Source organism: Schistocerca cancellata, chromosome 9 (assembly GCF_023864275.1).
Source record: "Schistocerca cancellata isolate TAMUIC-IGC-003103 chromosome 9, iqSchCanc2.1, whole genome shotgun sequence".
In the NCBI taxonomy this organism is placed as follows: domain Eukaryota; kingdom Metazoa; phylum Arthropoda; class Insecta; order Orthoptera; family Acrididae; genus Schistocerca; species Schistocerca cancellata.
Window position 1 is genome coordinate 383,842,662 of NC_064634.1, and position 26,375 is coordinate 383,869,036.

At 43.2% G+C, this 26,375-nt stretch overlaps 1 protein-coding gene across 2 annotated transcripts in view; it reads right to left on the reverse strand.

Annotated features, from left to right (window-relative positions):
* Nucleotides 1–26,375, reverse strand: part of LOC126100323 (phosphatidylinositol transfer protein alpha isoform) — a 180,496-nt gene that overhangs the window by 23,109 nt on the left and 131,012 nt on the right. The gene's annotated exons all lie outside the window — the stretch shown is intronic.

A 26,375-nucleotide genomic window follows, 5' to 3' on the forward strand; every position in this document is an offset into this window, starting at 1 on the left:
GTAAAGTACACAGGTGGCAGTTATTCGTGGATATTGTATTGGTTGGTTGGTTGGTTTAAAAGAGGGAGGGAGGGACCAAACTGCTAGGTCATTGGTCCCTCGTTCCTATTAAAATAATTCCTCACAATAAAGGATGACAGCCAAAAACAGTTGCAGGATAAAATTTATTAAAATTCTTGACCAAGGTTTCGGTACATATAAATATACCTTCATCAGAAGTAAAACTTCTAAAATTACATCATGCAATGGAGAGTAATAAAAACAATTATGCCAAAGGCGTCGTCAGTAATTAAAACATCATCTCCATTTGTACAACATGTAGATGATGTTTTAATTACTGACGACGCCTTTGGCATAATTGTTTTTATTACTCTCCATTGCATGATGTAATTTTAGAAGTTTTACTTCTGATGAAGGTATATTTATATGTACCGAAACCTTGGTCAAGAATTTTAATAAATTTTATCCTGCAACTGTTTTTGGCTGTCATCCTTTATTGTGAAGAATTTTAACAGTTGCTGCCGCAGCCATGTTTAAAATCATGTAAAATAATTCCACTAGGGTGGGAGCAAAATAATCGAGACATACAAAACCCAGGTAGAAGGAAGGAGAAAACCACAAGAATGACAGAAGTGCAAGAAACACTAAAATAGACAAAATTGGACAAGAAAACCACAGAGAGAGGCCAGAAACATGTAGCAGAAATCAAAACAAGAGAGCACATTACCATGGCTGGCTGGCCATGAGAATAAAAGGGAGAAGCCAGCCACTCTGCTACACATTAAAACCTCCACCCTAAAAGCACTAAGGTGGAGGGCACAGAGGGACAAAGGACATGCACTAAAACTTAGATCAAATGATAAAACCCACCCTCACGAATAAAATGAAAATGAAAGCTGCTGCTGAGGCATTGTCGTCCAATATTGAAGGTAGGGTGCTGGGAAAGTTGAAAGTCTGCCGCAGAGCGGCTAAAAGTGGGCAGTGCAGCAAGAGGTGGACGACTGTCAGTGACAGAGGTGGGTCCTCGTGATGGAGGAGGTAACCATGCATTAGCCACATATGGCCAATGTGGAGCCGGCAGAGGACAACTGATTCGCTGTGAGAGGACCGCATGGAAGACTTCCACGCGTTTGTAGTCTCCTTAATGACACTCAGTTTGTTGTTTGTACTGTCATGCCATTAGGTCTCCCAAAGCCGAAAAACCGTGCGGTGTAAGACAGAACGTAGGTCAGTTTCGGAGATGCCCATCTCCAGAAGCAGTTTCCACGTAGCCTATTTGGCCAGCGTGCCATCTGCCATATGGCAAGGAGTGCTGTTCAATATGTCCTCCATGAATATACACAAAGCATTTGAGACCATCAGCCATCGGTGTAAACCACTTCATAGTCCCAGTACATGTCAAGAATCGAGAGGAAGTGATAGCAGAGAGCCGCAGGGTTAACAGTCCTTAGGGCCATGTGAAAGGTCCAGAAGAATCTGCAGCCTAGGTGTCCACCACGGAGGTGTACGTGAATGGACGTCGAGGAGAGGTGGAAACAGAAAGGACTCCAGTTCAGACAAAAGGGACCGGATGCGAACTGCAATCTTAAGCCCTGACCTGAGCCACTGAAGCAGGAGATGAACTGCCATGGTTGGGAAAAGGAGACTGTATTCAGATGCGCAGAAGAACTACGAACGTGTGCAACATAAGTGGCGAGCAGTTGTGCATGCCTAACCTTCAATGGAGGGACTCCGACCTCCAACAGGACAATTGTCATCGGACTCGTTCTAAAAGGTCCCATCGCTAGGCAAATGCCACAGTGGTGCACTGGGTCGAGTTAATGCAACGCTGAGGGCGCAGCTGAACCGTAAACCAGACTCCCATGGTCAAAGTGAGATTGAACAAGAGTTCTGTAGAGCAGCAGCAGTGTAGAGCAATCTGTACCCCAGTTGTTGCTGCTCAGGCAGCAGAGGGCATTGAGGCGCTGCCAGCACTGCCGCTGAAGCTGACGAAGGTGAAGTAACCAAGTCAATAGGTAGTCAAAAACCAGTCCTAAGAATCGATATTTCTCCAGTACAGTGAGTGGATCGTCATTAAGGTAAAATTCTGATTCTGGATGAATGGCACAACGCCGACTGAAATGCATGGCACATGACTTCGTGGCTGAAAACTTGAAGCCGTGGTCTAGAGCCTATGAACGCACCTTGTGAATGGCTCCCTGCAGGCGCCGCTCCCAACGTCAGTACTGGAGGAGCAGTACGAAATGCAGAAGTCATCTGCATACAGAGAAGGTGAGACCAATGGCCCTACAACTGCTGCTAGACCATTAATAGCCACGAAAAATAGAGACTCAGTACGGAGCCCTGCGGAATGCCATTCTCCTGAATACAGGGGGAACTATGGAAGGCACCGACTTGGACAGGGAAAGTACAGAGTGACAGGAAGCTTTCGATGAAAATTGGGAGCGGGCCCCGGAGACCCCACTTATACAATGTGGCAAGGATATGACGTCACCAGGTCATGTCGTATGCTTTATGTAAGTAAAAAAGATGGCAAACAGATGATGGTATCTGGAGAAGTCTGTTCAGATGGCACACTCGAGGGGGACAAGATTATCAGTGGTAGAGCGACCCTGATGGAAGATGCCCTGACATGTAGCCAGTAGGCTACGTAACTCCAGGACCCAACCCAACCACTGATGCACCGTATGTTCCAGCAGCTTACACAGAAAGATGGTGAGGCGGTGGGGCTGGTAGCTTTCAACATCAAGTGGGTTTTGACCAGGTTTGAGCACCAGAATGATGGTGCTCTCCTACCACTGCAATGGAAAGACACCACCCCACCAGATCCGGTTGAAGATGATAAGGAGATGTCACTTGTAGTCAGATGAGAGATGTTTAATCAATTGTCTGTGGATTCGATCTGGCCCAGGAGCTGTGTTGGGGCAATATGCATGGGCACTGAGGAGCTCCTACTTTGGAAATGGGGTGTTATAGGCGTAGCGTGTAGTGAACAAGAAGACTTTCCTTTCCATCCGCCATTTGAGGGTGTGAAAGGCTGGGGGGGGGGGGGGGGGGGTTGGCTCGAGCATAGTGCTAAGCAGAGTGCTCGGCAATCGCATTTGCGTCACTAGGTAACACATCATTAATGTTAATGCCCAAAAAGACATCTGATCTTCATCCAGACTTGGCAAGATGATGTATGGCACCCAATGGTCGACATGTACCTCTCTCAACACTCCTGTTTCTGTCGTTTTATAAGCTGGCGAACGCGAACACAGAGCCGCTTAATGGCTATTAGGTGGTCTAGGGAAGGGTGTCGCTTATGTTACTATAGAGCTTGCTGACACTCTTTAATAGCCTCAGCGACTTCTGCCGGCCACCAAGGGACTGTCTTTCGCCGGGGGCACCGTAAAGAACGAAGTATCGCCTTTTCCGCCGCACAAACAATCTTAGTGACCTGCTCAACGAAAAAAATCGATGGCTCCATGTGGGGGAGATTCAGTGGTGGCAGCAGAAGGGAAGACTTCCCAGTCTGCCTTGTTTAAAGCCCATCTGGGCAGGCATCCGTGGGCATGACGCCAGGGGAGTGACAGGAAGGTGGGGAAGTGGTCACTGCCACACGTGTCATCATTTGCTCTCCAGTGGATATATGGGAGAAGGCCAGGACTCAAGCCAAGAGATCAATGGCTGAATATAGGCCACGTGCCATAGTGGAAAGTGTGGGGGCACCTGTAAACCTGTATTTAAGAGACAGAGGTCGAGTTGTCATAGTAAATTTTCGACCTCCTTACCTCACCCAAACTAAGGAGTTATTGCACATTAAAATCTCCCAGAAGTGGGAAAGGTTTAGGGAGTTGATCAATCAGTGTAGCCAATATGTTCAGGTCATCTGGAGGAAGATATACATTGCAGACAGTTATTTCCTGCATTGTTCTTATCCTGCCAGCCACAGCTTCAAGAGGGGTTTGAAGGGGCACAAGCTCACTACATACTGAATTCAGGACATAGATGCAAACTCCACCCGCCACATTATTGTTGTCGCTACAGTTCCTGTAATATCCCTTATAGCTGAGGAGGGTCATATTTCTTAACACTGAAGTTAGACCTTGATTGCTTAGAGACTGCTGGTGTTTAATCACCAGCAAGAGATGATTTACTATGCTTCATGGTGTGCCATCTGGCCTGACGGCATCCACTCCGATCAGGGGCCCTCCCCACGGGCATCACCCAGCGGCAGCAAAGGCCACCTGACAGGATGGCAATTGCTGGGAGTCCCGATGCTCCTGGGTAATGGGCATCTACTCCTTGGCATACGTGGGGACTTAATGGCACAGGCATCAGCAGATCAATCTCTGTGTGGTCAGGGGGCTACAACCAACAGGGTACATGGCAGCCACACCACAATGGACTGGCTACCATGCTGGACATCTGGCGCAAACAAGCTAAGAAGTCCATTATCGTTGACAGCACAGAAAACGATACTGCACAGATGATGGAAGAAAACTCACCCAGGAGAGTGACCTCACCCTACAGCTGGAGAATGAGTGGAAGTGAAGATCCACATTGATCAAGGATGTGAAAGATCTCAGTGCACGATGGACACTATGCACCATGTAAGGCACTCTTCGAGAAAATTTTGAAAAATGGAGGTCAAACCCTACAGGGGACCATCACATCAAGGCCAAAACATATGAGACTCGTTTTTGTTGCCTCTTACGGTGGGCAGGAATACCTCGGTCCTATTCTAACGCCTGGAACCGCATTGGGGGGGGGGGGGGGGGCATTGTATTAAACCAAGAATATGCAATGCGACATCTTGACTCAGGATAAGTTGCACAAGGGTAGTCAGTTTTATCTCAAAAGAATGGACATTCTGTCATGTTACTGCAGATGCAAATGACACACTGGGCATCACCCACAGGTTGTGAACATGCTACATTGAGGCACCCAATACACAAGATGAGCTGGACAAGGCTGCTGACGTATTACAACTACATGTAATGACTGATGTCTGGCTATCTCTGCATCATACGGATACCGTCAGCACTGCAAAATGACCTCAGGTGGGCCATAGGAGCCGCTGTGTCCAATAAGACTGTAAAGAACAGGTGACGAGAAAGGACCTTACAACGGAGGTATCGTGTTCAAGCAGAGGCATTCTGTTTAAGTACTCTGCTGGACATGACAACATCTTGCAGCTTGTCTTCAGACCTGCCATTCTCACACTAAGTGACAGCTACTTCATTGGTGAAATACATTATTCACAGATGAGTGAAGATACCTTCAATGCAAGGTGATAGCTGTATTCATGTGCAGAGGTACATGGTGAGCAGTACCTGCCAAATGTTGTCCAGCAAATAGAGTTGTCTATGTTTCTGTTACATTGTGGGGATCCTGTGCTGACTGTGGATCTCCTTGTCCACAGTCACCTTACTGTCAGGCACTACAGCAAACAGATCTTGTTGAACCATGTGGCAGCTGCTGCATTTGGTAGTGGCCATGTAGCGAGTGTCAGCAGGGATGTGTTGCAAAGCCTGGACATTGAGGTAATGGAATGGCCAGAGCTGAGTCCCGACCTAAATCCCATCTCGCATGTGTGGGGCCTGCTTGACAGATATGTTTGTGGACGTCCTGTTCCACCACAGACTCTCCAAGCACTTGCATGGGCTCTCTGAAGGCTGGGAACTTATACCACAGGGTTAACTCGACAGACTTGTACAGAGCTCACAGATGGCATACACATTACGGAAGCTCTCAAAAGTCCAGGGAAAAGCATCCACGATGATGGGATGTTTTTGATACTTGTCAGTCATTTCAGTTCTTTTCATATAAGTGACTGAGGATGTAATGTTGTTTTGTAATGCACTTAATTTGTGGAAGATAACGATACAAACTGGTAACTTACCCAGTCCTCAATTATTGCTTAGTGGATTTAGGGCAGACACTCACAGTCATATTTGTTATGGCATAAAGTCAAGCACCGGCACGCCAGTCGGGAACGTGAGAGCAGAGAGGGCTGTGAAGAACCCGTCAGCCAATTGCACCCTGACCGAACCCTCCCCAGGATGACAAAGCGACAGCAGCAGCCTCTATGCAAAGAGAACATAAGCACTTGACGCGACTGACCGTTGCCCAGTTCTACAGAAGCTTCACAGTTAGTGGCCTGAATAGAAGAGTCACCTATATTACTTCACTTATATATATATACTGAAGAGATTTCTTATCTGCTTATCACCCTTTGCTTCCGACACTTCTGTGTTATTGTCGAAGTTAAGTACTGTCATTGTTCATTTAGTAATAAAACTCATTAATACGATTTATCTGAATGTTGTCTAATGATCTGAGAAGGCAGGCTTCCTAGACTACACGTTTGACATCAAGGCAGGATTCAACAGTATTTCCCTAATTCTTTTGAGCAATTTATATAAATGAGTTAGGTGGCAATCTGAACAGACCTTTTTGCAGATGGTACTATAATTTACTGTGAAGTAAAATCAACAGATGACCAAAATGCATTATAAAAATTAGGAAGACAATACTGCATGTTGCAAGAAGTGGCAGCTCACGTTTAACAAAGGAAGATGTGATGTCCACTACATGAGTGCTGTACTATAAAGTTTCATATTTTAGTTAGATGATAACACAAATTTAATGTGTGCCATTTCAGCTAAATTCTTACCAGTTACAACTACAAACAACATAAACCGACTGGAACCACCACATAGAAAATTCTGTGGGGAAAGAGAAACACAAAGTGTTTTTGTTCTTCCGTCTGTCTTCTGGAGTACTGGTGTGCAGTATGGAATTCTTACCCTATAGGATTCACAGTGGACATTGCAGATGTTTAAAGAGGACAACTCACTTTTCATTTCTGTGAAGTACAGTAGTGTCACAAATACGATAAGTGAGTTGGGTGGCCATCATTACAACAAAAGCGTTTTTCGTTGTGGCAAAATCTTTTCACGCAATTACAACAAAAGTGTTTCTCCTCTGAATGCCAAAATAATATACTGACTCCCACCCACCTTACAAAGAAAGAAATGATCACTGTGATAAAATAAGAGAAATGAGAGCGGCCACAGAGAAATTTGGGTGTTCATTTTTCCTGCAGAGAAATAGTCTAAAAATCCTAAGTGGCAAAGTTCCACAGGGTTAACTTCGAGATTAAAGAGAGCTCTAGCCCCACACTCCACCCCTTCCCGGCAGCTGAATTAAGTGAGATGTCTAAACAGGCGACAAAACCGACAGAGGCGAATCGGGCCGGGCGCTAAATCAATAGGCCGTGCAGCGGCAAGTTGAGGCTCGGGTTCACGTACTCCGGGGATGCCACGCACCCTATTCCCTTATAAGGCCACAAATCGATGGCCCGAGTCGCGCCGTGCCGCCCCAGAATTCGTCCAGCGCCTTGACGCCGCCGCCGTCACACCTGGCCGGCATGCTGGCGCTCAGCTGCAGCGGGGCAAGGCGCCGGCACAGGTCGGGGCTCATCCCAGGCTGTCCCCGCCCCCTGGCCGTGGCTGACGTCAGCGATAGCAGATCCGCGCTGCGCCGCGCCGCGTGAAGTGCCCTCTGACGTCATCCCGCGCGTGCTGATGGCGGTATCCCACACCGCAGCCCGCATACAACGCGCTCACTTCAGCCGCTCTTCAAATTATTTCCTACACCGCAGCAAACACACTGTGTTTAAAAGAGAATGATTTGACTTCAAAATTCCAAATTGACTGATAAAAACTTACTACAAATATGAGAAATTACAGAACACAAAATCTTACAAGTTTTTGCTACGCTATTACAAATGCAACAGCACGAACAAAATCTAGACGATAGCTAAATTCGTCATAAACTTCACACAATAATATGCTGTTACATAAGTTATGGGGGTTGTTGTTCTGTTCTTGCCTCCTTCTATGTCACAAGGTAGACAGGAGATGAACACACGTTCATTAGCATATCTCTGTACGGGGGGAAAAAATCGCATGGTGTCATATCTGGCGATCTTGGAGGCCAAGAATGCAAGGCTGTGTCTCGGGATCCCGCGCGTTGAGCTATCTTCAAACGCTGCAGAGTTGGCTTTTTCCACAACTTCAGGAGGCTTCATTTTTTAACAGGATAGAGCTCCACTACACTGTCAGTTGCTCAACGAAACACTGCCTCAACGCAGGATAGGGCCCACGGGACCCCAAAACACTGCCCTGAGTTCTTCGCCTCCGAGATCGCCAGATATGACCACATACGACATGTGCGATTGAAAGTGTGTTCATCTCCCTTCTACCTCTTAACACAAAAGTGAAGAACAGAATAAGTCACCATAACTTCTGGAAAAGCATATACATTGTGTAAAGCTTATTACGAATTTTACAATCGTCTAGATGATGATCGTGCTGCTGGTGGTGGACATAGAGCATTTGTAATAGCACTGCTGAAAACGAAGATTCTGTGAATACTTTACCCCAGGTCTGTAGTGTGTTTCTATTAATAAATAGGGACCTTTGAAATCAGGTCATTCTTTTCTAAATCACCTGTACTTCACGACGTTCGAGGGCGTCCTTCGTCGTTTGGAGTCATTCAATAAACCACAGTGTGTGTCAATCTATTACGATGCAGCCGCTTCTCGCTTCACTATTTCCGACAAATCTCACCCAACTTCTCCCCATACTCTTGAAATTCCCTTCCCGCAGTTCTCGTACGGCTATAACAACACGGACGTCCTTACGGAGGACAATTCGCTTTCTTCTTTCTGGCGGATACCATTCTTATTTCTGCTGTCTAATTTTCTCCATCCTCTCTGACTAACAAAGTAGACATTTCGTTTAGGCTGCGTCTACCCTTTCCTATTTATTCTTATATAACCAACAATTCAGTCCTAACGCATAATATCCATCCTAGAGAACGCCACTTATTTTGCTCCGGTAGAACATTTTGAATGCGTTAAATCTCTTCAGACTTCTCTTGTTTAACACCGAAAGTCTCCTACCGTCTGCTCAACGAGTGCACACAATAATTTTCTTAGAGATAGATTACTGATTGAAATGGGAAGGCCACTGTCAATCCGAATGAATTTTCTGGACATATGAGCGCCTCATTTTAGAACTAAAACCACTAATGAACCGATGTATCGACAATCACAGCAGCTATCTTCTTCAGGGCTATGAAGAGAACCGCTGCAAAGACGGTGAACTGTGTGTTTTAATAGTGATTTTAGTTTCAGATTGACGCGCCCTAATACCAACAGGACTCTGCACAAATAAGGTTCTTGTTCGGCGGTACATCTGTACTTCAAAGTAGACTTAAGCCTCTCGGCTTCAACGTCGAGATTATAGACGTCATTTAAATATAAAATTCAATAACCTACACGTACACTGACGGAAAAAATCGCAACACCATAAAATAGTGTAATGAGATTCCATGGATACATTTGTCTAATTTTTTTAATTATTATTTAATCGCATGGCTAGGGCGCCCCGTTGGGCAGACCGTTCGCCGGGTGTCGGTCTTTCAATCTGACGCCACTTCGGCGACCTGCAGTCGATGAGGATGAAAGGATGATGATGACAGCGCAACACCCAGTCCCTGGGCGGAGAAAATTCCCCGACCCAGCCGAGAATCGAACCCGGGCCCAGAGGACTGACAATCCGTCATGCTGACCATTCAGCTACCGGGGACAGACTGTCTAGATAACATATTTAAATGATTAACATTGTAAGATCACAGGTTCGTGTAAGCGCGAGGTAAGTCATTGCAACTGTGAAATGCTGGTACATTAATAACCGGTGTAACCACCAGAATGTTGGATGCAAGCATGCACGCACGCGTGCATTGTGCTGTACAGGTGCCGGATGTCAGTTTGGGTCGTGGAGTTCCATGCGTGTTGCACGTGGTTGATAAGTAGAGGGACGGCTAATGCTGGTTGCGGATGACCATCGAGTTGTCCGATGTTGTATCGTATGTGCTCGGTTGGACACAGATCTGGTGATCAAGCAGGCCAAGGCAACATGTCTACACTGTAGAGCATGTTGGGTTACAACAGTTGTATGTAAGAGAGCGTTATCCTATTGGAAAACACCCCTTGGAATGTTCATGAATGGCAGCACAACACGTCGCATCATCCGATTGACGTACTAATTTGCAGTCATGATACTTGGGATAACCATGAGAGTACTCTTGCTCTCACACGAAATCGCACCGCAAAACGTACCTCCACGTGTAGGTTCAGTCTAGCCCGAAGACAGGTAGGCTGCAGGCTCTCAACTGGCCGCCTATCAACACACGGCCATCACTGGCACCGAGGCAGAACCAGCTTTCATTAAAAAACGCGACAGACCTCCGCCCTGCCCTCCGATGAGCTCTCGCTAGACCCCTACTGAAGTCGCAAATGGCGGTGGTTTGGGATCAGTGGAACACATGTCTGTTCACTGTGTCACTGTCGAACTTTCGATTACGTCGCACAACTCCCTTGCCTGCACTTTTTTCCGTCAGTCTATAAATGTGATTGCCATGTGGTCTTAAGTATTTTTCCAACGATACCCACCTTGGACAAAATCGTCGTCAGCTAACTATCTGATAATGCTGCTGACACTATGAGCGAGTATGATACTGGAATATTTCATGTCTCCGGCTACAATTACGGCAAAACGTAGAGTACAGAAGCAAAGTACAGAGTGAAAACTGATTTGTTACAGATTATGACCTACAGCATGGGTTCTTTTTGTACATGAGTTTCAGAATGGTTAACCTGTCACACAGTGAGGAGGAACAAGCGCTGTATCATTGTAAGAGGTACAGAGGCGGGCGAGTGGGATGTTTGGTTTGTGGGGGAGCTCAACTGCGCGATCGTCAGCGCCCGTACACAGCCCAATCTAGCCGCTGTCACGCATGACGACGATGATGAAATGATGACAATACAAATACCCAGTCCTAGGGCAGAGAAAAGCCCCAATCAGGCCGGAAATCGAACCTGAGACGCCGTGATCCAGAGGCAGCAGCGAGCGACTGTATCGGGGCTTACCCAAGTTCACTACTAGCAATGTCATGCCGTTATAATGTGTGTGTGCTTACCATACAATGGATTGCACCATAAGTTAACAGTAAAATTAAAATAACTTTTTCAAACTTCGCCAGTGTATGCTTCAGTATATTAATGTTGTTATTTACTAAAAACTAAATTTGGAATAAAAACGTCATTATTCATGGTAGCTTAAGTATCATATGTATTTCTATTAGAAAGTTGTAACTACAGCATTCGATTACATTGATGCAATAACACAGTTGTCCCAAGTTTCAAGGCTGTATTGTACATAACAATGATTACACACAATCTTGAAGAGGCAGTTCAGAGGTCATGAACTCCTGTCGGTTATGTCCTAAAAATTTTAACCGGCAAAGTTAAATGCAATCTAACTACTTCAGTAACTAAAGCAAACTTAATTTATATACAAATTAAGAAGACTCTTAAATTGTTAAACGACAGAACTACTAATACATGTGGCGGTTGATAGATTTTCTGTTCTGTTTGGCGGTCCACTGCGCCCCTACATAAATATAGCCAGAGAGGCAATGGGAAGAGATACTTCGCACCGAGATACCAATCTGTTAGCGTCAGTTTAACGCCCACGTGCGTTTTGCCTCGGATGATGTCAAGGGCTGAGCGGACTTTAATGCAATCAAAATTCTTGGCATTTTTTCACTGGTTTTTATAGGCTTGAATGCGTTTTCGGTACAAGTTGGAAGTGAGCTCGCGAGGACTGATCGCTCAGCGTTCACGGAAGTAACTGTTGTATGCCGCCCGCAATTTTGACAAAACCGCGTGGCAAGCGGCGAGATTATTTTTCACTTTTAATGTGAGCAATTAACTTTTGATGATTAAAAGTCGCGGCGATAGCCCATTTTACAAGTAACTTCCCCTAGCAGTTGCCTCTGAACTGTTAATAGTGCTGTTTCCGTAAAGGATATTATATTTTGTGCGTGCAAACTTTTAAAAGATACTTATTAGTGGAACTCAAAATTTATTTATAGTCATAGTCCCTTATCCCGCTGAGTAAAGTGTAAGCAGGAACATTTTCATTCGTGAACACAAAGGGTAATGTGGAATTTCAAGACTGGAAATTATGATCAGTATGTTCTACATCGCTTTTTTGACTGACAGCAAAACTAGTTTTCAGGCTCTTGCAAACGGCGAAGGACAGTGTAAAACACACACAGCCAGTTTGAAAATCTTTTCGTAACGACATAACGAAAAATAAAGACCTTTTGGATTATTTACCCGCGCTACACAAGAGGTCAGCAACGTACGGCCAAGCTTCATAATTTCTTTCAGAGAACTGTCGAGTTTCACGTCGTTTTGGGACAACTAAAGAGACACTCCGCGAAGCTAAGCCTGTGTAGATTAATGCGAAAACGCCAGTGGTTTAAGTTGATTATAACTGTTACAGAAGCCAGGCGCTTACAAGCCAAGTATGGATAAGATTTCGCGGAGACTGGCGCTATCCAGCGAATTACTGCTTAGATATTACCCTTGTGTTGTCTCCTTCAGTCTCGTTACAGTCTTCCATCATCTTGCTAAGTAGTATACAGTATGTCCAAGAAGGAATGGTAATTATTCAGGAACGACCATTCGAAGCAGAAAGTCTAGTGGACATGGACTCTAAAATCCATAACTTAAGATCTAAGAGCACCTCATCTTTGATACTGCGAAACAAATCTGGACTGCAGGAGTGCGTCAACATAACAGTCAGCAAATATCGACAGGATCGCCCTCTTTAGTGCTCGTAGTGATTGTTTCCCGGACGTAATGTCACATCATATAGCCAACACAGATGAAGTGGCAAAGATTAACTTTCATCGGAACTTACAAACAACGCTAAGTGTTAAGTACTTGTAAAAGATAATATCGAAGGCTGCACTTTTACGTAACTGTCGCAAGATTAAGTGTGTAATTGAAGATGGTGTACACACAAACCGCCGGGCAGTAGTCTGTTAATCCGAAGAACGGGTACTAAATACCTAAGTAGTGCACATATACATAACACACTGTACAGCGCCTGGTAGATGGTACTTCATACCAACATTTTCTGGACTATTCTACTCGTTCAATGAGCAAGAATGAAATGTGTGACTATATGTCTCTACACGCGTCTAATCTTTCATTCTAAGCTCTTAGTCCCTGTCCGATATCTATACTGATGGTAGCAGCAGAATGTATTCCTCGAAAACATCTTCACTAAGTTTATCCAACAGGGTTTCGAGAGAACGATGTTTTTCTTACGATTTCCAAGTTCCTTGAACATTTCTGTCACACTTTACTAATCCCCCTTTACACCGCAGTTATCACCACCGAAGAGGAGAGAATGCGCATTCGCGCGTGCAATGCGCGAGGATTCTATAGTTCGTACCATCCATAGTTGTAACTGCGGATAGGCATTCGCATTGGAGCCAACGCGAGATAACTGAGCAGCTGACACGTAGATTTCCATGTCTACGAAGCTAAAATTCCGTATTTGTGGTTTTCGTATTTATATTTGCGAATTACTACAATACGCAGTTTTAGTGATGCACCGCGTTAAAGATATCTCCACACGCGTCATTTTTAGTACTGTTTGTCTTGTTGAAGAACCTCACAGGTGAGGTACTGGCAAAGTAAAGTTATGCGGACTAGTGAGTCGTGCCTGAATAGTTCATTCGATAAAGCACTTTTTGTAAGCAAATTTCAACATATATATTTTGTTCTACACTTAGCATCACAGACAAGGTATATAGGCTTTCTTTGCTACAATGGGCTTAGGTAACACCATATCGGAAAACTATTTCCAGAATTTGAGAGCAGTAAGTAATCTGATGCAGAACAAGAGCACATTCTCTCTCCAAACCATTATACTTCGTTTTTTATTTCTTTAGAATAACAACAAGTTACAATTTAGAAGTACGTCTTCTGCACATTATATTATGGATTGTGTTTATTACTCTTAATTTATCTCTTTTGCAATTAAACTCTGAAAGTAGCGTACTTACTATGTTTCTCTTCCACTAAACTTTTATATACGTTTTACTTTAAGCTAATTTCTAGTGATAATGGAACGAAACAGATGTTGATTTTTAACTTAGTCTGGGACTGGGTGTTGCGTTGTCCTAATCATCATCATCATTTCATCCCCATCGACGCGCAAGTCGCCAAAAAGGCGTCAAATAGAAAGACTTGCACCCGGCGAACGGTCTACCCGACGGGAGGCTCTAGTCACACAACACTATTATCATCTTTTGTAGCGCGTAAGTGTCGTTTTCCCGTCCCACTCACTCATCACGAATAGTTCGCCAGAATAAGCCCTGAGCTGCAACAGTCAGGTGAACCAGAGTGTGTAATTTTCGCTTAAACGTCGTTTCTCGCGATGTATTTGAACTCGTTTTGCAACTGCTGCTGTTTGGATTTTGAGCGGGTACCAATTTCCTTGACGTGCCACCTTCCTTAATGTGTATACCATTTATGTTTGTTGAGCATTTTATGATATTTTTCTGTTACACTGACTACGTACGAATCTATGACTGACCAACTATACTTACTAACAGATGTGAAGAGAACATTGTAAACGGCCTCCTATGTCATTAAATTTCATTTGTCGGGGAATCTTCCAATGATTTTCAAAACAGTCTCTGCCTCCTCCATCTTTAACTTCAGATGACTCGGCGTTTTGCCTTAAATAGCTGCGAAAGAAAACCGTTAAATATTTGATGGTTGCGACATTTTCAGGCAAACAATTGTATGATTTGCTGGTAAATGTCAATCAACGAATCCAAAGCCGCTGATTTTTTTTCAGCTACTTATCGCTCCTTTCACCGCAGGTAATAAATATCTGTACATATAAAAATGTTCAGAAGCATCGTCGTTCGGAGTTTACTTAAAACAGCATGTAGATCAATTCACACATAAGGCAAAGCATACCACCTCCAATAGGGTCAAGACACTGCGTTTCTCAAACCAACCTTCAAGTAGAGAATAGCTCCCCTCAAACTTTCTGCATTTGTCTGTATTTTAAAATTCAACCTAACTTCTCCTTAATGCCACTATGTCAAGCATGTGTTGAAAACCACAAATGTCTGTAATGACGACAGGGTGACAACATATGTGGTCCAGTCACTGATCACAGCCTATGTTCGCCGTCGACATGCAATAACCACTCTCAGACGGCAGGTGGCAGCACCAACAGGGGGGGGGGGGTCAGAAAACAATGCAGTCGTTGTCGTAACGCGGAAACGGAGCGATTTATTTGACCCCCAAAAGGTCATGATCATTGGCTTTCGGCCAAGGGTTGAAGCAGTTCAGTGACGGCTAAGTTTGTAAACTGTTTGCGTGCCGCCGTGGTTAAAGTATACCATGCATAACAAAATGCTATTCAAAACCAGCAACGAAGCAACTGTGGTGTACCGCGAGCCCTAGATGACAGGGGTGAGTGGTGGCTGCGGAGAAGTGTACGGGACAACAGGCCTCCAACTGCCGAACAACTGACCGCCCAGATGAAGCAAGGGGCTACCAATAGCCTCCTCAACGACCGGTCAGCGAACGTGGCTGCCTATGGGTTTCCGTCGTAGTTACCTGGTTCCCGCACCCATGCTGGCTGCTGTTCACCGGCGACGACGGCTGGAATTATAACGGCAGTACCGCCAACGGACGTCCATTGAGTGGCAACGGGTGGCCTTTCCACATGAATCATGTTTTATGCTCCATCGACAGATGGACGTTGGCTTATATGGCATGAAACGTCTGAAAGCAACGGGTCCAGGCCGGCGGAGGGAGCGTTACGCTCTGGGAAATGTTTTCATGGCATTCCCTGGCTGATTTCCTATTTCTGGAATGCACAACATATCAACACAAGTATGCATCTATCCTTGGGGGAGCATGTCCGTCCTGCATGCAGTTTGGTTTTCCTTGGCACGGCGACATCAACCAGCAGGACAATTCAACGTGTCACGCAGCTCGCTGTGTACGTGCGTGATTCGAATAGCACCAGAATGTGTTTACCGTACTCCCCTGGCCACCTAACTCCCCGGCTATAAAACCAATGTAGAAGTTGTGGTCCACCTCGATCAGGCCGTTCGCGTCTTGGATCCTCAACCTAGAAATCCAGCGCAGCTGGCCACCGCAGTGGCTTCACATCCCTGTCCCTATCTTCCATAACATGACTGACTCTTCTTGCATGTCTCGCAGCGCTCCACACTGCAAAAGGTTGTTATTCAGGATTTTGACAGATGGTTCCATTAATGTGACTGGACAGTGTATATTTGAACAGCATGGACACTCATATCTCCTTTTGACATGTCCGACGCTACTACTTCTAAAAAGTCTTCCACTGAGAATGACATTTCTCTTGAGTCTTGCTTCTCCGCTAAGTCTTCAGCTTTACCACTTGCTTCGTCTTATAACTCGGTACGCAGTTTGTATCAAATCGGCGAAGTCGAACAATGTATAAGGCTTTATGAAAGTCTAGAAAGGCAGTGCTTGACTTACAGCGTAATTTTCTACATACAATTATTAACAATAGTTTGTCAGGGTTCAATAAGAGATCTCGAAGACATACCGTCACTAACAGATTAGTAATTGATGCGAATATGACCACTCTCCTGTCAACAACAAAGCGAAAATTAAAAAATCGTATAAATGGTTTTTATTTCATGAATACATTCTGAAGTATTTAAGAGGGCTGTATGTTTTGAAGTAAATTCCTTGTGTTCAGCACTAGCAGAGTCTCATTCTGCTCTGGGCAGCAAAGAAGACAATAGCAAGTGTGGTGCAATCCATTCCATTTACCTCTGATGGCATAGGTGCACCTTGCATGTCAACGTCGCTGCTCATTTATTTCAAGCAGATGGTCTCACGAGGTCGAGTTAACTCCGTCTGCTGGCCAATTGGCGTATTCCGCACTTCATTGAATATCGATTTCGGGCAAGGACTGTGTGTATTCTGGACATAAGTCACCCTAGATGAAGATAATGCTAAATGCATCAATGGCTCTTTAATTTCATAAATCGTTGCTCTACAAAAAACATGCATGTAAATTCAGATGCTTCTGGTAGAATAAAATTACTTTTTAGAAATACCTTGTAGCCGTCGAGTACTGCTGAAGCAAAACGTTTTAAAAATGTACATATTCTTCGGACGCGGGATTCCAAAACACAAACCAAATGAACTGTAGGACAGTTGTACACGGCTTATCTTAGAAGATGCGTTGAGGTAAGGCAAACTATAAGTTTAAGTATTCGGTAAAAGCTTTTAACAATGTTGCTTGGAATACGTTCTTTCAAACACTGGAAGTAGCAGGAGTAAAATATTGGGAGCCAAAAAGCCATCAACAAACTATACTGAAACCATACCGCAATAATAACAGTATAGAGTTCAAGATTAGGATTAACATTCAGGGGAAAGGATACCAATGATTAGATTCGCTGATAACAGTGTAATCCACAGTGAAAGAGTGGAAAAATTTCACTACCTGTCGAACAGAATCAGCAGTCTAACGAGCACACTTGGGGATTGAGAATAAATCGACGTAAGAGGAAAGATATGAGGAGTATCATAACTAAAATTAGCGATAAACTTATCAAAACTGGGCACCAAGAAGCAGACGAAGTGAAGGGGTTTAGTTACCTTTGAAACTAACAATGACGGACGAAGCGAGAACGACATAAATGTCAGATTAGCGCAGCCAATGAGGGCGTTCCTGACCAAAAATCTATTAGTATCAAAATATGGTTCAAATGGCTCTGAGGACTATGGGACTTAACTTCTGAGGTCACCAGTCCCCTAGAACTTAGAACTACTTAAACCTAACTAACCTAAGGACATCACACACATCCATGCCCGAGGCAGTATTCGAACCTGCGACCGTAGCGGTCACGCGGTTCCAGACTGTAGCGCCTAGAGCCGCTCGGCCACCCCGGCCGTTTATTAGTATCAAACATCGCACTTAATGTAAGTAAGTAATTCAAGAGAACGGATGTTTGTTGTACAGCATTGTATGGCAGTGTAAATCACGGACTGTGGAAAAACCGCAACACAGGAGAATCGAAGCGTTCAACATGTGGTACTGCGAAGGATGTTGAAAATTAGTTAGACTGATACGATAAAGAATGGGACAGTTCTCTGCAGAATCAGCGTATAAGAGGAGCATGTGAGAAAAATTGACAAAAGAAGGAACACAATCATAGGACAAGTATTGAGACATTATCAAAAAATAACTCCGATGTACATCAGGGAGCAGTACAGCGCAATAACTGTATTGGAAGACAAGAAATTGGAAAGTATCCAACAAATAATTAAGAAAGTTGGAGGCAACAGCTACTCTGAGATGATGAGCTTGATATGGGAGGCTAATTACTAGCCGCCTGCATCAAATCAATCAAAACCATGGAAGGAAAGCACCAACTGAGAAAGTAATTGACCAATGTTGCAGTCTATCTTATTCACAGGAAAAGCAGCAAAGGAAACCAGACAGGAATTTGGAAAAGATATTACAGTTAGCGGAGAAGAAATAAAAACTTTCAAGGTTTGCCTATGACACTGTACGAGGATGTACTGAAAAGTAACGTCCCCGAATTTCTTATGCGAAAACTCACGGCTTTTCAAATCAAACATACGTTACTAAAATTCTACATCTTCATTCTTCGTGTCTGCATATTTGCTGCCGCAATAGGGTTCAGAATTGTAGGCGGTGTATAGTGTATATCGGTGCGCGAGAAACAGCATGCTGCAATCGAGTTTCGAGTTCGAAGAGTTCGTCCACAAATGGAGGACTCTCCCGTTCGGCATGACAATTCCAGGCCACACACGAGCGCTGTAATATCTGCAACAATCTGACGCCTTGGATTTCACTGTCATCGATCATCATCCGTACAGTCCCGGGTCGGTCCCATCCGATTTTCATCTCTTTCCAACACTTAAAGAATGCCTGCGTGGACTTCATTTTGACGGTGATAAGGAAGTAGATGCGAGGTTGCGGCTCCGTCAACAAAGTTGAATACTCTACGGTGACAGTATCAACTAATTGGCCCCTCATTGTGAGAAATGTTGTCAGGGTGACTACAGTGAGAAATTCGTATACATGAGGAATAAATATGCAGAATGCTAGAGTTTCTAAAATAAAACTTTACGAGCTTCCACATAAATTCGGAAGCATTTTTCAGCACGCCCTCGTGCGAATCTATTAGGAACAAAAGACGGAAAATCCATCGACAGGAATGGACAGTGTTTAGAAAACAGGTTATAAGAGCAACATTAAAAACGTAGAACAGCATTAATGAGTATAGTCAAATTTTATGCTGAGTGTATTGGGAAATGACACACTAGAAGTAGAAGAGTTTTGCTATTCGGCAGCAAAATAAATGGCAATGGCGACTGATCAAAGACCAGAACGACTCTTAGCAAGCAAGTACTCATGAAGCTCTTCGCCGCAACAACATCGCGCAGTGTCATTGGGGTGCAGAGGGTTTGGGAACACGTGTACAGAGCTCGGCTTGAATATTACTGCGGGAGTTTGAGCCGATATTTTGTATTCTATTCCTATTTACAACAATACATACACACGAGATGCAGTCAGTTATCTATATTACTAAAAGATTTTCCCGGAACCCGTACCAACTGCAGCAAAGGGGCAACAAAAGTTCGATTTTCAAAATTTTGCCTAGTCACTGATCGAAATTAAAAATGCTCTCCTAATTTACTCATTGAGAATCATAGTCTTATGTTAAACTTTTAACACAATGAGAACAAGTATTATTCATTCAGTGTTTATTAACCACAGAAAGCAGCGACTTCCAAAAAACTTTACACATAATTTGAAACCTTTACGAAACTTTCCCACTGACACCCCCGCACAAATAATGAAAGGAAAGATGTTTATCTCTTACTACATTTTCGTTGTTCATGCACTCAGACTTCGGCATCAGGCACAACTGCTTCACTTATTACTTCTTTACTACAGACTTCATTCGCAACACACTTTGTGGACAGTACCTACATTTATCACTGAAGCTAACTGCAAAATCATACTTCAGGAGATGTCAAACATTGAGATGCGTGAAAAATTAGCTTTAAAACTTCAAAATTAGCTTTCGCTTAAAATGAAGCGCAAACTGCCCAGTTCATTTTCGTCCAGTGTTTCATAATGAGAGCACTTCGCGACTTCCAAAGAAGTTTAAGCATAATTTCAAACTTTTTCTGTACTTTTCCTTAACGTTAAATAATAACATATTAACTCACTTATAAAGTAATCAGACGTTTGAAGCGATTTTATATATGGGAGTTAAATTCTTTAAAAAACTGGAGGTGCTGCTTCTGACGAACTGAGCAACAGATGGACGATCTTATCTGGCTCTACCTGCTCGAAGACGACCTAGATCTGGTTTTCTTTCAGTACCTATTGTCAGTGATTACCTATTCTTCCAATGGCTGACACAGCCGCGAATATTGCAAAAACCCTTGTATCGGTGAGCAGTGAACAATCCCTCTGGAGCTGAAAAAGTCCAGCTGTAGTAACAATAAGAGTCTATAACAAACTACGCCAGACAAACGTCTGCAATGGATGTATCGAGACCACTGTCATTCGGTATCGTATAAAGCATATAAATCGAGGAAATTATTTAAGACTATGCCTACGTGAACTACCACCAGTAGTAAGAATCTTAGGATGTGCGACTTTCCGAAATCATTGGAGATTAAGTTGACCAAGACACAGCGTACACTTCAGTTCCCCCAATAAGACTCGCGAAGAATGCGGCAAGCCGCAACGCACTAGTGTGTTGCGGTTTGCGAGGGTACAAGGGAACAGCATTCCCGAACATTTGCCATACGGGGTTCACAGATAATTCTGGCACCGTTCTTGCAATTTCGTCTCCTCTGATTATACTACTATAACATCCTTCATTAACTGGATTTAACTTTGAATACAAAATAAAAATCATCGATCAGATGCGGGCAGAATTAAATTATATACTGCACAAAACTGACTTGTTATTCTGTGGGTATGAACATACCGATAAAAATGGATCTGCATGTGGTACGCCTACACAGAAGCTTAAATTTGTAGCAATATAGGAGTTGGGAACATTGCTAAAATGTTGCATTTTAAATCCAAACAGCCCCCATGAGCAGACTTTTACTGCATTTTACAATTTGGGACATTCACTGTCAAATTTAACTTAAATAACCCAAGATTAACTAATGATGCGCAAACAACAAGAGCGTCTTTCCATGTGTGCAGGTCTGACCTAAAAGCATAAAAAATGCCACTTCTGAAAAAAATCGCCAAACTCTAACAAGCGAAGAGGCGTGAACTAAAATGACATAACAGGCTTCTGAGTCAGTGGATTCAACGAATGTAAATCATCCCCGTCTTTTTCTCTGTAAAGTTTAACGTAAACAACGAGGTCGTCAGGGACTAAGTGCTAAAAGACGGTATAGCAATCAACAGTGACCTCGCTTACGTAACAGCCCTAACAATTCGTCTGGACCAATTTACATACCCCAAACAAAACAAGTAAGTAGTAATTAACGAACTCGAGTGCGAGTTTGCAACAGTATTAAGCAAGAAAAAATTATTTCGCAGCTTATCCTCGAGCAATTCAATATCCATCCTAAATGCTATACGAGTACACACTGGCTCTGAAAAACATTCACATCAACCAACGAACAGCGGTGCAGAAACGTTATCTGAGCAGCTTCGATTAGGTGTTATCTTATCAAAAACAACAGTCTCTGCTTCGAATTGAAAACGAATGTTAGCTTTGCTACTAACAACGGGTAAGTCTACAGATCGATTTTAAAAGTTTGCAATTAATACTACGACGTTTTGCATCAACGGCGGAAATTTCGCTCTAGCAACAAAATTTCAATCTTCAGTGCCCATTCTGATTCGGCACTTCATTTCTTCAAGCCATAAGTCACTTTTCTGTTCACCTTGCGCGTTAAACGGAATTACTGGACTGTGTGACTGAAGCGGAAACTACGCTAAAGGCAACAGTAACTGCACTCTGAGTCCTATAGTTTTTTGTGTTCAAAACAATGAGAAATTAATCGCGTGAAATTGACCATGACTTCGATAAACAGACATTGACATAATTTTTGTCGCGCGCAGTCAAATTGCACATTTCTCTCCCACACATCAATACTTGCACAAATACATGAGGTCAATAGACGCAGTAAAAAATTTCTGGACCCTTTGCGTAATACAATTACATACGAGCCTCCTAGCCTCCTAATAGCAGATGCGACGCAGGAACGAAATTTGAACTGTCGTACCATTCCGCCCTGCAACGGTTGGCAATGGAACTTTTGTCCGAAGAGTCAGGAGGAGACAAACTGACCTTGTGGAAAGAAATTGTGCAGGTGATCTTAGTTGTCGATATTTCGTCAATCACCCGAGTTACAGTTAGCACTGATTACCTCCTCTCGACGGAGTTCAGGGGATATCAGATGTACATCACGGCTAACGGAAATGAAAACCAACCGTCAGCTTCGATGAGAACTTCATATTTGTATTTTTATAGGTCACTAACAAACTGAGAGGGAACATAGGAATCTTCATCCTTTGTGGCATATTCGCGGTCTAGTGGCTGAGCTAATACAAAAATCATATTATTACGATTAGGACCATTCGCGGCATAAAATGGTATAGCTCGTACCTCGAGCAATTTAAACCAAACTTCGTACGCACTTCGTATCTGCAAAAATATATTCTTAAGTTAAAATACCTAGAGTATCCTTGGAAATAAGGTAAATGTAAGGCAGGATTGGCATGTAAAAATATAATCTGAAACTATAATAGTGTGTAATGGACAGTTTTTGGGGCAGCTGCTGCTACACTGATAGATAATAGTCGCGACGATATCTACCTAACCCGTAGGCAGAAAAATTGGAGGTATGGAGAGGCGAAATGTAAAAGCACATGATAGAACGCTTGGAACAATTTCAAACAAACTTCGTGCACATATGACTTACTATCTGAAAAACGAAATACTGCGGGACTAGCAAATCCTATCTGATTTTGTTCCAATATCAGATACGATATTTGGTATCGATACCAATACCAAAAACTTTGCCTGTACCTTGATAACAGTGAACAAAAATATTGATACGGCGACAGTATCGCAAGTATTCATTATTCTCTTATTGTTCAGCTTTTGACACCCAAGTACGTATTCAAAATACAAGGCAAAATTTGAAAATTATGCTAACCATTGTTTCAATGGCATGAAGAGGTAATTGCCGCTTGTTCGAGGTCGGCACCGTAAGGAGACGAAGTCTACTTTTTCACAACCGAAAAGCTGAATCTTATAGTTGGTATGGGCAGTGGTATGTGGAGCGGATTCAAGTATTCGAGGAGCAGCATTATCCCAGACAGTTTTCTGTATCGGCGATTTCGGATGGCACGTCTAAGAAAGTGACCATCAGAGCTGTTAATCATAGATTTTGATTGCACTTAAGTATGTTATAGAAGAACCTGTACTAAGTACCAGGCAAGCTGCTTTTCATGCTACAGCCCGTAGTGACCAAGAAAATTGATGTTTAAATTCTAAGCGTACCTCCTACACCTGTAACCAGAGACGGATTTTGACAATGCGGAAGTAGTGCAGGGATTAAAGTTCAGGGCTATACGCTGGCGGCATAGGTTTAGAGCTTGCCTGTGTCTTTTTCTCCCCAATTTCATTGTACAGAACATTAAATAGTGTGTCATGCTAAATTATTCAAAAAGCCATTTTTACCGTTGTAATTTCATTAATAAATCAATCATTTTAGCAAACTTTCTTCAAATGTTTATTTCGTTTGCGCTTCGTATTTAAAATGCCAAATATACATTTGGACAACATTCGCTTGATTCGCGGGGAGGTCACGGACTGATTGAATACTTTGTTTTTGTAGATGAAAGAAAAGCATTCACATAAATCGTAAAAATTCTTTCTACCAAACGTACTCTGCTTTGGCAGTCATGTGATGTTTATTTTTACAGATCAGTTAAAATTTTCAAGAAAAAATCCAAAAAGCTCGCAACTTGGTCAAGACTAGTAAGATATCAATTCGAGTCAATATTCTATAAAAACACATTCTTTAATTTTGTCTCAATTTTGTGCACCTTCTTTCCGCATGGTTCGCATCGAAGTCGACCGACTAAAAAACAATCCTTTTGAATTCAAACGAATTGCTTTTTCCGGTATAGCTTCTGATAAATCTGTGTGCCTGCAAGGCAGTAACTTTCGTTAAACGTGTGTGCTGCCCTACGAATTTGTGTTTCGGTTGCTTCTGCGACAAATACCATCTGGAATTGTTTTCAAACCGCAAGCGATAGCGAGTACGACGAATCGGTAATTTATTCTGTAACAAACGTAATAAACATCTGAAGGAAGACAGACTGGGTTTAACGTCCTGTCGACAGCGAGGTCAAGACGAAGCAAGAACTCTGATGGTGTCAAGGATGGGGAAGGAAATTGGCCGTGCCCTTTCAAAGGAACAATACCGTAATTTACCTGGAGCGATTTAGTGAAATCACGGAAAACCTGAAACTGGGTGGCCGGATGCGGGTTTGAACCATCGTCTTCGAATAAATTTTTGAGGAAAATTATTTGTAATGATTGATTTATTAATGAAAGTACTACGGCCAAAATGACCATTTTTCAATAATTTTGCATGATCTACACTGTTTAGTAATATTCTCCAAAAGGAAATTGAAAAAAAAAAAACAAAGATAGTATATGGGCAGGACGTGAGCGCCTACCGACGTGCCATCCACGAATCTTAGCCAGTGCGCCACTTCCGCGTTGGACAAAATATGGCTAAACTTTTCAGGTAACGAAGGTACGCATAAAACTTCAATGTCGATTTTCTCGAAAACTGGGGCTGTCGCATGAAAAGCATCTAGCCAGATTCTCTGCAGCATACCTACATGTCATGAAGGTCAGGGAAGGATGTCATGAGCGTAACGGATTACATTCGGTATAACATTGTAGTAACCTACGTAAAATTAAAAAAGCGAAATTAGGTAAAAACCAGCATTAAAATATTATGAGATTACAACAAGGTGGAGGGAGCTGCTATCACTGTAAATTCATTGTGGCGATGAGAGAGTGTCAATCATCAATCTGATGACAGATTTTTGTTCATTTGTTGCACTGTTTCATGTATGGATACTGGCTCTGCCATTCCACTCTCCCTTATGCAGCAAACCTTAGTTCGGAAACAAATTTTCGACACCCTTGTCTACTCTTCCGCAATTCATTACAGTAGGCCCGTAAGCTAGACAGCACTGATGAATTTAAGCAGCTGTAGATTATTTGGCACACAAAAATCTAATTTCAACAGCCACTTCGCAATTCGCAACAGACGGAAGCTATCTGCGAATCTACTTTTCCAGCAACGGTCAAACGACTACTGATCGAAGTAATGACTTCTGTGGCTTCTAAACCACACAACACACGGTACAGCATTTGTGCAACTTTGGTCTAAGTTGCGAACATTTAAAAATAAGCAAAAAGCAATTATTTTTCGATTACGCCTCGAATGCAGCTGTCTGTATCAGCAATTCGAAGCACATGGAGTTACGAGTAACAGCAAGACCACTGCGCATTCATATCACACCACTGTAAAATCAGGGACACGTCTGTGTCGTTTTGCGCGTCTCTTGGCTTCAGTATAGTGCAGAATGAATAATATACATCGGTAGAGGCAGAAAAGCTGCTCTCCACATATCACAGATTTAGAGAATATCGACAGTGCGAAACTAAGCTTGCACTTTTTTCACACAATATCCTGTGAACCATGAATCAAGGGCATCAGACATATTGCACACGCTTGAATTTGCAGAAAGCGTTTGACGCAGTACCCCACTGCAGACTTGACGAAAGTCTGAGCATATGCGTTCCGTCAGAGAAGCGTATCGTCAGGCGTGCCCACGACGTGTACAGGGGGGCTGTTGTTCTCTACATAAATAAGCAGTTTGATGGCTAGGGTAAGCAGCAATCTGTCACTGTTTGCTGATGACGTAGTATATTGGAAAGTATTGTCACTGAGTGACTGTAGCATGATACAGTACGACACACAGAATTTCTATTTAGTGTGATGAATGACGGCTTTCTCCAAATATAGAAACATAAGTTAATGCAGGTGAGTAGAAACAACAATTCTGAAGTGTTCGATTACAGTATTAGTGGCATGTTGCTTGACAGCGTTATGTAAAGTATGTATCTAGCCGTAACGTTTCAAAGCGATAATACGTAATGGAACGAGCACATAAGGTCGATAACAGAGAAGCTGGACAGCCGACTTCTGTTTGTTGCAAGAAATCTTGGAAAATGTAGCTCATCTACAGGGGAGACCACACACAGGACTCTAGTTCGAACATTCTTGAGTACCGCTTGAGTGTTTG